Source organism: Heloderma suspectum, chromosome 2, assembly GCF_057233095.1.
Source record: "Heloderma suspectum isolate Gila_16-S chromosome 2, 16-S_ref, whole genome shotgun sequence".
Lineage (NCBI taxonomy): Eukaryota > Metazoa > Chordata > Lepidosauria > Squamata > Helodermatidae > Heloderma > Heloderma suspectum.
Window position 1 is genome coordinate 241853984 of NC_139459.1, and position 12618 is coordinate 241866601.

Genomic DNA, 12618 nt, shown 5'->3' on the forward strand with positions numbered 1-12618 from the left:
AGCACTGTGCCTAAAGGTGAGATAATCAGAGCATGCACATAGGGACATTATTTACGTACCATATCATTGGACTGCACAGAACGTCCCCAGCTTACTCCAAGGGCAACCATGAAATTTAATTTGGAATTTTACAGTCACATTTTGAATTGGAAATCTCAGTAATAACTTTCCCTTTGCTCAGCCTTTTAACTGTGAAATTCAGTTGGGGAGTTTCGAAGCAGCAGGTAATGCAGCAGCACTCTGGAGGGATTTTACCAATACTGTGCTAAAGTGCTTGCAAGTGTCATTTCCATATTTAACTAATTTCAGTTTTTAATTAGCTCCATGTGAAAAATGAGAGTTCAAGCTGAGCTAAGCTGTCAGCCCATGCTCTTGTTTCCTTTTTAGCCTCCCAGGACGATAAGTTGTGGGGGTGTGGAGGGATGTTACAACAAGCTTAATCTTTCAGGAGTCCTGCTCCTTGGCAGTGAGCAACAGTGCTGAGTCTATGTAGATCCAATAGGGCAAAAGGTAATTCTGAGTAAATTTTAGCAGCGCATTTTTGGTTTATCTGAGCAATCTTAGAAATATTTTGGGCACATCCTAGAATAGGGATATGTCTATGATACTATGTCGTCAGTAATATCATTTGTTATATTATCTCATAATACCATTGTAATTATTTATGCTGTGAAATAACCAGAGATCCTTACACTTTAGCAAACACAGTACAGAAGCAGTCCTAACCCCAGACAACTGTGGTTAGTTGACGTCTGTGTTATGTGAATTCTCTTGCCACCCCCACAGACGTTTCACTGACAGTGCAAAGGGAAGGAGTATAGCTTATCTAGTTCTCACTAGGAATAAAACCTGTGCTAAGTGTTATGTGTATAAAAGGTAACTGAGCTTTTCAGGTTTTGCTACCTGCCAAGTTTTCGTTTTAGTTCTGTTTTTAAATTGAAGTCCTCAGTGACAGTCTACTAGTGCCTGGGTATGCTGTATGTGAGTGTGTGTTTTTTCCTGAATAAGAGTGATTTCACAATTTTTGGTTTTTAACCATTTTAAAAAACTTTCTTCCCAAGACAACCATTGTTTGTATGCCTTTTTTGATGTTAGAACCTGGAACGTGTTCAGTCACTACTTTGGGGTGTTAATGGTTGCAGTGAGTGTATATAAATATGCATGTCTGCATGTTGCTTTTGTCCTGCTTATGGGTACGAGGTAATGAGAATTATCCTTAATTGGTGAATTCTATTATTATTATTATTATTATTATTATTATTATTATATAGTTTTCTATACCAGTTACCATATTTAAAAATATCTCTAAGCACTTATGTATATTTAACATTTTAAACTTTGTTAGTGCAATGTTTGCAGGGGGTAGTACCAATGTTATTATTGACTCATTGGCTAGTTGGTTTGATGTGTTTTCTAATATGTTTATATGAGAAATAATAATTGGGAAATATTTGACTACTGAAGAATTTACATCTGAAATGTGTTTGGTGTGTTTTAGATATTTTTATGTTATGTATTTGATATAATTTGTTCATTTTTTATTTCTGACGTTATACATTTGATCCATGTGTTTTGTGTATGTAAATTTATTTTATCTATTTTTATCATTATTAATTTATACATCCCAATTTGTCAGTCTTTTTGTTCTTTGGGGTGCTGAATTATACTTCTTTTTGTGTTTTCTTTTGCTTCTAATAGTGTCTGTTGAGCAGCATATGCTTGTAGAACAGATTCCCTTCCCCGCTGCAGCCTCCACCACCCCAATTTTCTACAGACGGTTGGGGGACCCTGCAAAGCAGATTTCAGGAGGCACTGTGTACTGCAGGGATGAGGAGGGGAAGTGATATTTCCCTTGTACAAGTGGAAATTTACTCGTGTGATGTTGAATGTAGACCTAAGTGATTTTATATTCTGTTCCATAATATACTACATGGGTGGAGAAGGATGTGGTTTTTTTGGTTTGTTTCATTTTTCCTTTATTTAAACCAGAAATTTACATCACAAGAAACTGTTATGCTGCATCCATCTTACAAATTATGGAGTGCTATTGTTGATGGGAGCATATAAAATAATGTTTTGGAAACATTTAAATGATACAGATTTTTCTTACATAACCACTGTGTTATCCAAGAACCCTAAAATATGCACAAATGTCTTTGGGGGTCTTTTTACTATCCCAAGCCATTTTCCAATGTATCCTGGGCTGGTAAAATGCCCCACAATCTCAAATGTGTCATTGATGTTAGAAGTGTGTTTTAAACTTTAAATATTAGAGGTATTAGAAAAGTGTCGTGATCTGTCAAGGTAAAACTTCAGGCAAAATTTTTATTATTTCTAAAAACTAGCATGTTTGGTCATTTGGGATGTGTTTCTGATCCCATAAGAAATGCTGTCTCTGGTGAAGTAAATGTTCCTCCAGTGAAATCCCATGTGCCAACTTGCTGACACCTGGAGTGCTTAAGCCTGCTTCCCTAGACCAGTTTTCTTTGGAAAAACCCATGGGCCATTTTTTACTCCAGGAAGTTAAAGACACCCCAAGGACAAAATCAATAGATTCTTGGGGAATTTTTTGCCCCAGAAAAAAATGGTAAGTGGCAAGAGGTTGAAATCTGGGGATTTCTGAACAATATCATGGGAGGACTATGATGCATATCTGTTGTGTAAATTCTGCACTGAAAAGTGCATTTGGGGTAAGTTTGTCAGCCCATCAGGTTGGAGGATAGAATGGTTTCTTTGCAAAAAAAAAGAAAAAAGGTGAGATTAATTAGAATTCAGACCTAGGTTTTAAATAGAAAAATCAGCTAAAAAAACACAATGAAAAATTAGCAATAAGAAGAATATGTACCTGATGGTATTACTTATAGAGATGAATAACTTTTGATATCCTCAATTTCACTTTATCCATTTATTCCTAGAAAGTGTCGATGTAGTGTATTTCACGTGAAAGTGATGAGACTAGTATGGACAGCCACTTGTAGTAGTCAGTTAACCAATTTCCTCTGTCAAAACTATACAATGAAATACATTTTTTCACAAGGTTAAACAGATGGAAGAAACGTTCATCTATAACAAACATAACTGGGAATTTAAGGGGAGTTGCTAAAATGCGAAGAGGGAAGTTGATCCACTGGGACTGAACTTTCCAAGTACTGAAATGCTATGCAGTGATTATTTCTGAAAATTACTGAGGATCAGCTTTGTAACATTGCTTTTGATAAAAAGAAAAAAAAAAACACTACTCCTAGTAATAGAGAAAGTGCACTGAGTCTAATTTTTGTATTTAGCTCTTTAACTTTGGGCACATGTTAGCTTACGCTTTCCTTTATAATAGCATGATTTCATATAGATATGCGTGTATCATTAAATGCTTATTGCTATGTTTTGTGGAGAAATCACCACCTATCAAAACTTAAGCACATCAGAGAGTCCCCCACGTGGATTTGTACATCCCTAAATAATAGGCTGTACAATATAAAATCCAAACCACTCTAAGGATCTCACTATTAGCTTTAAGAAGTAGAGACTGAAAGGGTCTTAAGTTGAATGGAATTTAAAAACAGCAACAACACAGGTTTCTGCCCTAAAAGTAACTAGCTCACCTATTCTATAACCTGTTGTCTAGTCAAGACATCCTGGGGTCTTCCTAGACTCTTGAATGCCAGAGTAAGCAAAATAACTGCCCAATCAACCCCAGATCTTGGTAATATTTGATCCCAATTTTCTTCTCTCATTCTTCCCCTTCTCTACATATATCAGGGATGGGCAATGTGGTGATGGGCAGTGGATTTGGGGGCACAAGCAAAACACACACACGCACACACACACACACACACCATGACTAAAAAACTGCCAAATAATTCTCCCTCCCTACCCCATTCTGACATCACATCACATAATTCTACTATTATGATAGGAATTTTGTAACCAGTGTTGTCCTAGTTCTTCTCCCTCCTATGTGTCTAGGAAACCTTCCAAAACTCTGAAAACCTACTGGAACAAGTTCCCTTCACAAAGGAAAATTCAGCACTGACTATATACTGGGCACGTTGGTGCCTGATCTTGTCTGAACTCAGAAGCTAAGCAGGGTCAGCCTGGTTAGTACTTGGATGGGAGACCACCTGGGAATCCCATCCCATCCCATCCCATGCACTGAGCAGGGGGTTGGACTCGATGGTCTTGTAGGCCCCTTCCAACCCTATGATTCTATGAATTAACCCTGTGCTTAATTCTCTCCCATTATCAGTGGGTTAAAAGTGCTTAACTTTGGCTGGATTGTGCCCTACATCTTTATCCAAACTGCATAAGTGAGAACTTACCATTTCCAACTGTAACCAAAGCTTCCGAAGTAAGCATACTTACTTCTGAGTAAACGTGGGTATGACTGGGCTAGAAATAATTTCAGACCATGTTTTTCCCTGTAACCTTCCCTCTGTATGTTTATATATTTTTGTTGTGTGACAGTGTTTGTGGCACTAGATTGATTTCTACTTCGGATACTGATGCCATACTCTTTTTTTTAATCCTTAATTTGACCTAAAATAGGAAGTCTTCAACTTGCACTTGGTCACTGCAAGAGGAAAGCAAAGATAGATCAGCCTTTGAAAACCTGCCAGCAGCCAGATTGGTATAAGACAGGTGAAAGCAGACTTCAGGCTTGTGGGATCTAGTTTTGTTTTTACTAGTGCCTTGAGATCCACCAACCAATGCCTGGTGCAAAAGTTAGTGTACTTATGATTAAAGAATTCTGAGACCAGAATTTTGTTTTGTGTATCAGAACTGAAATGAAGCTCAGAGCCCTTCCACACAAAAATTCACTTCAGCTTGCTGCAAGCTTTCTTTATTTCAGTAATATAATTTAGGATACAGCGGGGGGGCGGGGATTGTGTTGCTGCTGTTGTTAACCAAGTGGCAGTCAGAAATGCTTGCCAATCTTTATTTATTTATTTATTTATTTATTTACAATATTTATAAACCACTTTATATCTAGAACAAATTTCAGAGTGGTGAACACGAAAGATAAAACACTAAAAGAATTAAAAGATTAAAACACCACATTAAAATTATACTTGTTTAAAAAACACAATGCCAGTAAAAACCATAACTGGTCGATTAAGGAATGCAGTGTTGCAGTGAAGGAACAGTGTTGTGCAAATCACCCAGAGATCTACCAGTAGATACAGATCTACCTTCTGTCCACCTGTGGTATTAGATTAAAAACTGATAATCTAACAATTAGGTCCGTTGTAAGATATGGTTGGTTTACAGTCATATCCAGGAAAAATATTTGTTTGAAATATAAATAAAATAATTAATTTGACATTGCCCTTTGGCGGTGGAAAGTAGAGAAAAACATAAACAGAGAGACACCAATTTTATAACTTGTATAAGCATTATGTTGAGCTGACTTATATCAGGATGTTGTGCAACTTTGTTCCTTCATACTTGTTTGCAAGTATTGGAGTGGCTTGAGTTTTGCTTAGATGCTGACGATATCATATACGTTTCATATTTTATACTGCCTAATAAATTTGTGATTTTTGAATGTATGGCTTGGTGCATATTAAAGGTATAACACAAAAGTGATGCATCTGGTATAGTTGTAATGTGAGCTTACTACAAATCATGGTGTGCAAATCAGGAGCTAGCCTGTGGAACATGTGCTTCCTCTCCCTGCCCCCCCCCCAACCCTTGCCTAGTTGACGTTAATCATGGCTTAGAGTTACATACGCAATGACACTATTCATTGGTCAGTTTGCATTAGCCAGATTTCCTCATACCCATAGTTTTCAAACCCACTTTCAACCATAGTTTTAAATAGTGGTTCCACCTCCCTCTGCTTATATTGCTAATTAAACATTGTGCTAGAACATCCATGGTCATTTTGTCTCTTATATATTTTAAACTTCCCACAGTTGGGAACTTGGCTACTGTTCGTCTCTTGTGATAACAAAATAGCCACCATATTTTGAACTGCGAAGAGCTTTAAAGGAAGCTGGCACAGGTAGGCATATTCCATTCTTCACCCACAGGCACACTCAGATAATTACACGACAGCAGGAATGCTGTTTTACCACATACTTAGCCTAAAGTTTAATCCTGTCTTGAGTATGCTACAATGATTCCAAATTTATCTTGGCCGCAAATGCACGTCTAGTAAAGGTATACTACCTTAGATGTTCCTGCAATGTTTTCCTAAAATATCTCTTTTACGATTCTACACTTTTCCTGCTTCCTAACCAATTTCATTCCTGCTGAGAACAGTCAGAGAAAACTGTCAAGTAAAAGTATAGCTGTTTCTTCTGCTCTTTAGATGCATTTTAAACTCACCCCTAACTACAGCTACAATTTCATCTAGCTATAGGAGAAAAGGAGTCTGGACTCATATCTCTTCTAGGACGGCAGGTGCAGGGAGGGCCTGGGCTTCTGGGCCCAGAATTGTGGGTTGTTTGTTTTTTGCATAGATCTTGAGTAGTTTGCAAGAATATGATGAGGAACTTTGCTACTACGAGGCGTCTGGGTGCTAGGTCTATGTGGCTGTTTGGAGATTGCAGTACCACTAGCTATTTCATTGCTGTGGCTCTGGACGCTGGGGCTATGTTTATCCCATTCAACAGAGTTGTTCTACATCACACATAAACAAGGTACTAATTCCAGCTGTAGTACGACTTTTCCAGACTGAATTCAGTCAAGTCTGCTTGGTCAGTGGTGATTTCAGACATACTGGATGAGATACTGGCCCAATTTGGTATTGTTTTACATATTTCTAATTTATTTTTCAATAAGCTATTACCTGTTCAGAGTTCTTGGCAGAATCTACACATAGAAGTTATACTGTTATCATGCCGTGATCATAACCATTGGTACACATGACACCAATGAGCACCAATTATCCCGTTATCATGCCGTTATCATAACTATTGGTACACATGACACTAATGAGCACCAATAGTTATGATAATGGTATGATAACAGTATAACTGCTATGTGTAGATTCAGCCCTTGTGATACAATGAGATAGAAATTAAAACAAATGAATGTGTTAGTAGATATAGAAGAATATTTTCTGAATCTTGGAATTTCTGAAATTGTGTTTTATTTGGAACATGGCACATGTGGAATTGATGAAGAGTAGAAACTTTGGCAATAAGTAAACGGACTATTTTTTAACATGTTTGTTCTTCTCCATCTCAAATGCAAACTATTATGCTTGTTCGTTATTCAGGTCCTGTAGCCAAAGAGGTCTTTTGGCAAAGAAGGTTGCATTTTGAATCTTAAGGTTGCCACAAAAGCAGGCTCATTCTATTTGGTTTCAGGAATTGATGAATCTTGTGCCAATTTGCTGCTCTGTGTACAATATAAGGTCTGTCATGAGAATGGATGAATAGTATTGCTGCATTATGTTTCTCTTGCACAGGCTTTGTCATGAGATTTCAAATTCTGAATGCAGCATGCAGTACTGTTATCATTCTTGTGACAAAAATTGCATTCGGGAAGTGGCACAAAATCAAAACATTTCTGCAAGGAGGATTGAAAGGAGGAAATACAAAAAGAGAATAAAACAGAAATTTGTTCTCATTGATGTCAGAATAATAGATAGAAAAGTAATGATAATACAGGTTGTTGCTATTGTTCCAGCTCTCTTCAAAACATGCTTTCTGGTGGTGCTTCAGGGAATTTGAAGCCAGATCTTGTGATTTTTTAAAACTTTAATGTAATTCCAAGTGTGTGTAAGCTTTTAAAGTATTTTGGAAGCTGAAAGACTGAAATTGGACACGGAGGGGTAAATTTTCAAAACATTGCATGGGCGATAGGCACACAAATCCCATTACTGCTAATGGGATTTGTGGGCGTATCTGTCGTGCATTCCTTTGAAAATTCATTCCATTCCATTCACGCAGTACATGCCTGGAGAAGAAAAATCACTGACTCCGTTTTGAAAGAGGTTTTTGTGTTTATTTCCCCAAAACCTCTTCTGTGTGCAAGCACACTTCAAATCGTCAGATGACTTCCATTCCTACTTTCCTTATATTTATATGGGCCCTAGAAAAAGGTATCCAAAAGCAAACAATACATACATTTTAGTGGAACCTGGACTTTTCTTTACTGCAGTTGTTTATATCATTCATCCTTCAACTATATCCATGCTGACAGCCATTAGTTCCCCTCTTCTCCCATCTAGTACTGGAGGATGGATTGGAAACAATTGGAAAGGATTCCTCATTCCATATTCCATTGCCTTTGTATAATCCTGCCTGATGCTGTAGAGGCCGAGTATCAAGCAGCAGGTATGAGGCTTCAAATCCACATTTGCTAGTACAGGTTAACATTAATATGTTTCAGCAAAACATGAACTCAGTGTGATTTAATGCACAGACTGCAACAGTCCTGCAGACTGATGTTTACTCAGAAGTAGATCTGATTGAGTTAAATAGGACTTAGTTGCATAGGTTTGCAGCGAGAATCTTATAAAACCTGACTAGAAAACAACTGTTGCATTTCCACTTGTAGTACATGGCAACACAATACATTTCCAGTGTCTCATTTTTATTGTGGGGATGCATTAATTTAGCACCTTCCTAGTATTAGACTCAGTGGCAGCTGGTGATTCCAGTTCTAGAGGGGCAGTGATTCCATTCTGGGTTTACATTACCACCAGCCAAAACTCTAAAGGTGCTATCCAAGGTGCTGAACCTTGAATAGCACCTTTAGAGTTTTGGCTGGTGGTAACTTAAATCCAGAATGGAATCACTGCCCCTCCAGAACTGGAATCACCAGCTGCCTCTGATTAGAGTAGATCTCTATGCACCAGTACCAAGCTAATTTTACATGAAGATTACATTAAATTATAGTCTCTAAGGTGGGCAACTTGTGGCCCTCTAGATATTTTGGCCTACAGCTCCTGTCAACCTTCACTTTTTGGCTATGCTGACTAGGGCTGATGTTGTAAGCCAAAACACCTGGAGGGCCACAAGTTGCCCATTCCGGCTCTATGGTCCCATAAAGACGATCATTTGTGCTACCTAAGCTCACCAATATGTGCCTCCTCCATTCCCATAACTAAAGCTGGCCCTCAGCTATTTATTAACTATGTGCAGAATATGTTTGTTATCAAAGGAATGCAAAGGTTTTAGCTTTGGAATTGGATACCTAGAAAAATTTTCATGAAGCCTTTGAAACCAACTTGAGGTGTAGGCAGAAGGCATCTTATGAGAAATGCTTTGGGGCATTAAGTCCTGTAGATCTGCTGGGTGTCTTGTAACCAATACTTGAGGCATCTGAACTGATGCACGGACTGGGACCTGGGTTGATATTTCAAGGCTGCCTATGCTGCGTGATGAGGTAAAAACACCTCAAAGCTGTTAAGATGACATGAGGACAGGTGAATGTACTGAAAGAGCATGTTGATGTTTAAAGGTGCCTGGGCCTTCAGGAACAGCCAAGAGAAGCAGTGTCTGAATAGATGTAATTTGGATTTACAGGTCAATGACAAGGAAGATCTTACTGGTTAGCTCCTAGAGTTCTAAAGCTGGCTCTAACCACTCATGCCAGCCCTCAGTTAAAAAAGTAAAAATGTGAGAAACAACTGTATTCATTCACTTCTTTCCTAGTTCTAGTATTTAAGAAAATGAATTTACAGATGTTTGGCATATATTGAACAGATCTTTCACAGTTTGAAGCTTTATTTGTTTTGTTGGTAATCACCTATAGTACGAATTATTTTTCTTCTGGGGTTTGAGTCATACTTATAAAGAAGATCCCTTTGAACCACTGAAGTTGTATAAACTTTATTATTCATAAAAATCTGGTATCTGTTGAGTATCTGCTCTTGGCAAACTTAATGTCTTTCATGTAAGATGAGAGGTGGATAGTTTCTGCTCCTGCTATATATTGACAATGCTGATCCTTAAAAAAAAATCTGCAGCTCTTGGTAACCCTCTTTCTAAACACAGTATGTAGCCGGCTACTGTGTTTACACAAGCAGATGACTATGTCATTCCACATATTTCATCTAATACTTATCGATTGACTCTTTATCCTTTACCAGACACTTTTGTGTGAGAACAGTTTAGTGATGCCCCACAAAGCTGTATTGACCTCAGTATATGAAGGATATGCTCTTCTTTTCTGAGCATCTCCCTTTATTATTGCTCAGTGTCTCTACAGTTGTGTGGCTTGTTAGCAAAATCAGAATTGAGATTCATTCTAGCTATGCTCCTGCTCTTCTACTTGCTTTTTTCCCCATACGCAGGCGTAGCTGTTTATGTGGGAAGTGTACTAATATATTTATCTACTCGATTGTTTCTTATGGTATTCACTCCACTAGGATTTTATCACTTTAGTACTCGTATATTTTAAAATGACTAATTGCCCTAAGCAGAATCAAATATAAAGTTGTCAGGCCTGGATCTGTTTCTCCACACAGTTGCTCTGTTGGCCCTTTATCCTGACCCCCAAGACCTTGCTATTTCATTTGCAGGCCTCTCTTGAGGAGGTACTGTCAATGGTGATGAATTGTGCATTCCTTCTGAACTCTAGGCATAACTATCATTGGGGACTAGGCCTACCAAATTCATTTCGTTTGTGACCTCTGCCATGTTTGAACCATGGTCTCCTGAGAGGAAAAAAACACTGTTTTTAACATTAACCCACTGTATCCTCTTCCCAGTCCTTCAACAACTGACCAGTCGGTTACAGGGTATACATGTGAATTCAATAAAATCATGTAGTGCTTAACACAGATTAACAACAAGATGATTGAGTGTGAGTGGTTCTTGGGAAACATAATGCCTCCAAGCTTTGTAGCTGGTCTCACATATTGGTAATTCAAAGCACATTTATAACAGTGGGTGTTACTTTTCTAGTTTTTCAGGTATTTCTGAACAACTAAGAATGAAGTAGCATGGTACATACTTTGGTGCACTTGGGCATCAGAATTTGTTTCCCAAACAAGAAATGTTGGTAGGGATGCCATGTCACAATCTGGAGTTCATGTAAACACTTCTTAAACTCCCTGATGCAATGAGGCAACGACAGCTTCTCTAGCCCACTCCTTTCTTGCTTTTGCTGCCTACCTGCTTTCCTCACCTGCTGCATGGCATATTTGCAGTCCTGCTGGGAAGCAATGGTCCAGATTACTTGACCAGAAAAAGAATGGGCTGAAAATACCATGGTTGTCCTGTCTTCCGCTGGACTGGGGACTTGAAAAATATAGGGTGTGTTCTGAAGCAACTTTAGATAGTGATAATATAAAGAGCAGCAGTACCTGTAATCTCTGAGCTGCTCACTTCTAAAGCAAACCTGGCATGAGACTCTCATATAGGTTTCCACAAGGGCAGCTCAAAGGCGACAAACATAGTTTGGCAGTTATTTTCCAGATATGAATCTTTGTATTAGTAAAATTTCGCTATCCTATCAATTACTGTCAGCCAGCTTTTCTTCTGGCAGGGCTCCTAGGCCTGTAAAAGCTACCTGACAGGCAGAAGCCAGTACATAGAGGTTTCACTGGCCTAGAAATTCACTGATGGGGAAAGTTTCATCTAACAGTTGCTGCCTGTTACTCAGTTGGTGCAGGAAAACAAGTCAGCAATCCTATTTTGGGTTTACCATTGTTTTAAATGTTACAAAATATTGGTAACTCTTTGAGTCAGATCACAAAGAGCTGCTGAATGACCCATAGGCACAAATTTGGATCAAGCCCCATGTAGGATAGAAGGTGAGCTGAAAAAATCCCAGACTCTCCATTATTTAAACAACAGTGGTAACTTTCACAAAGCAAGCACTTGTCAAGCATTCACATGGCAGGCAGCCTGATAAAACCTCTCTGTCGTTTAAGCTTTAATAACTGGAAGACATTTGCATTTGCAGCAACACGGATCGCCTTGATATTTTACAGCATCCCTATACTGAGGAACACTGCTGCTGTTCAATTTTGAAGCCATAGAAACCCTGAAACAAATTTGTTTAATTATTTATCTGTTAATTTAATTATACATTCATACAGTCATAATTGATAATATGTGGCTGGCTTACAGGGATTAAATCAAAATAATTACAATAAAACAACAAAATACAACTAATGGCACCATTATGAAGTCACAATTTAAAACAGATAAAAAATAAGCAGAGTATCCCTCCACACCCCCACACCCCAAGAGTTGAAGGTGGAATGATAGAGGTATTTGTGCCCATGGTGTCTACACTCATCAAAGGTCCAACTCACACATTATACACAGTCAAACCTGTGTTTGCCAGCAAGTACATTCAGCACAAAGCTGCAACCCCACTTACAGTGTTAGTAAAACATTTACACTATACATTTTTAGGTTCAAACAGCTTAAAAAGAAATGAGCGTGAGCCACAGACAACAATGCTGCTGTCATACTACTATACCTTCAAATCTTAAACACCGTTGTTGGGTTTCAGTCTTGGCTACCTTTTTTCCACTGGTGGAAAGATAGAGACCTTGACATGCAAGTTTTTTCTTGTAAATAATGAACATTTAATATCTATTCTGGAACAAAAGCTTTTCACAATAATATTTAAATGTATGGGGGGGGGGGAATCTCCACATGTTAAAATACAGAGAAAAGCTCTGAATTTGTGACATGCATTACTAAT

The 12618-nt window shown here is 38.2% G+C and overlaps 1 protein-coding gene across 1 annotated transcript in view; it reads left to right on the top strand.

The window, feature by feature from the left end:
• TENM2 (teneurin transmembrane protein 2) overlaps positions 1-12618 on the top strand; it is a 1208485-nt gene that overhangs the window by 953876 nt on the left and 241991 nt on the right. The gene's annotated exons all lie outside the window — the stretch shown is intronic.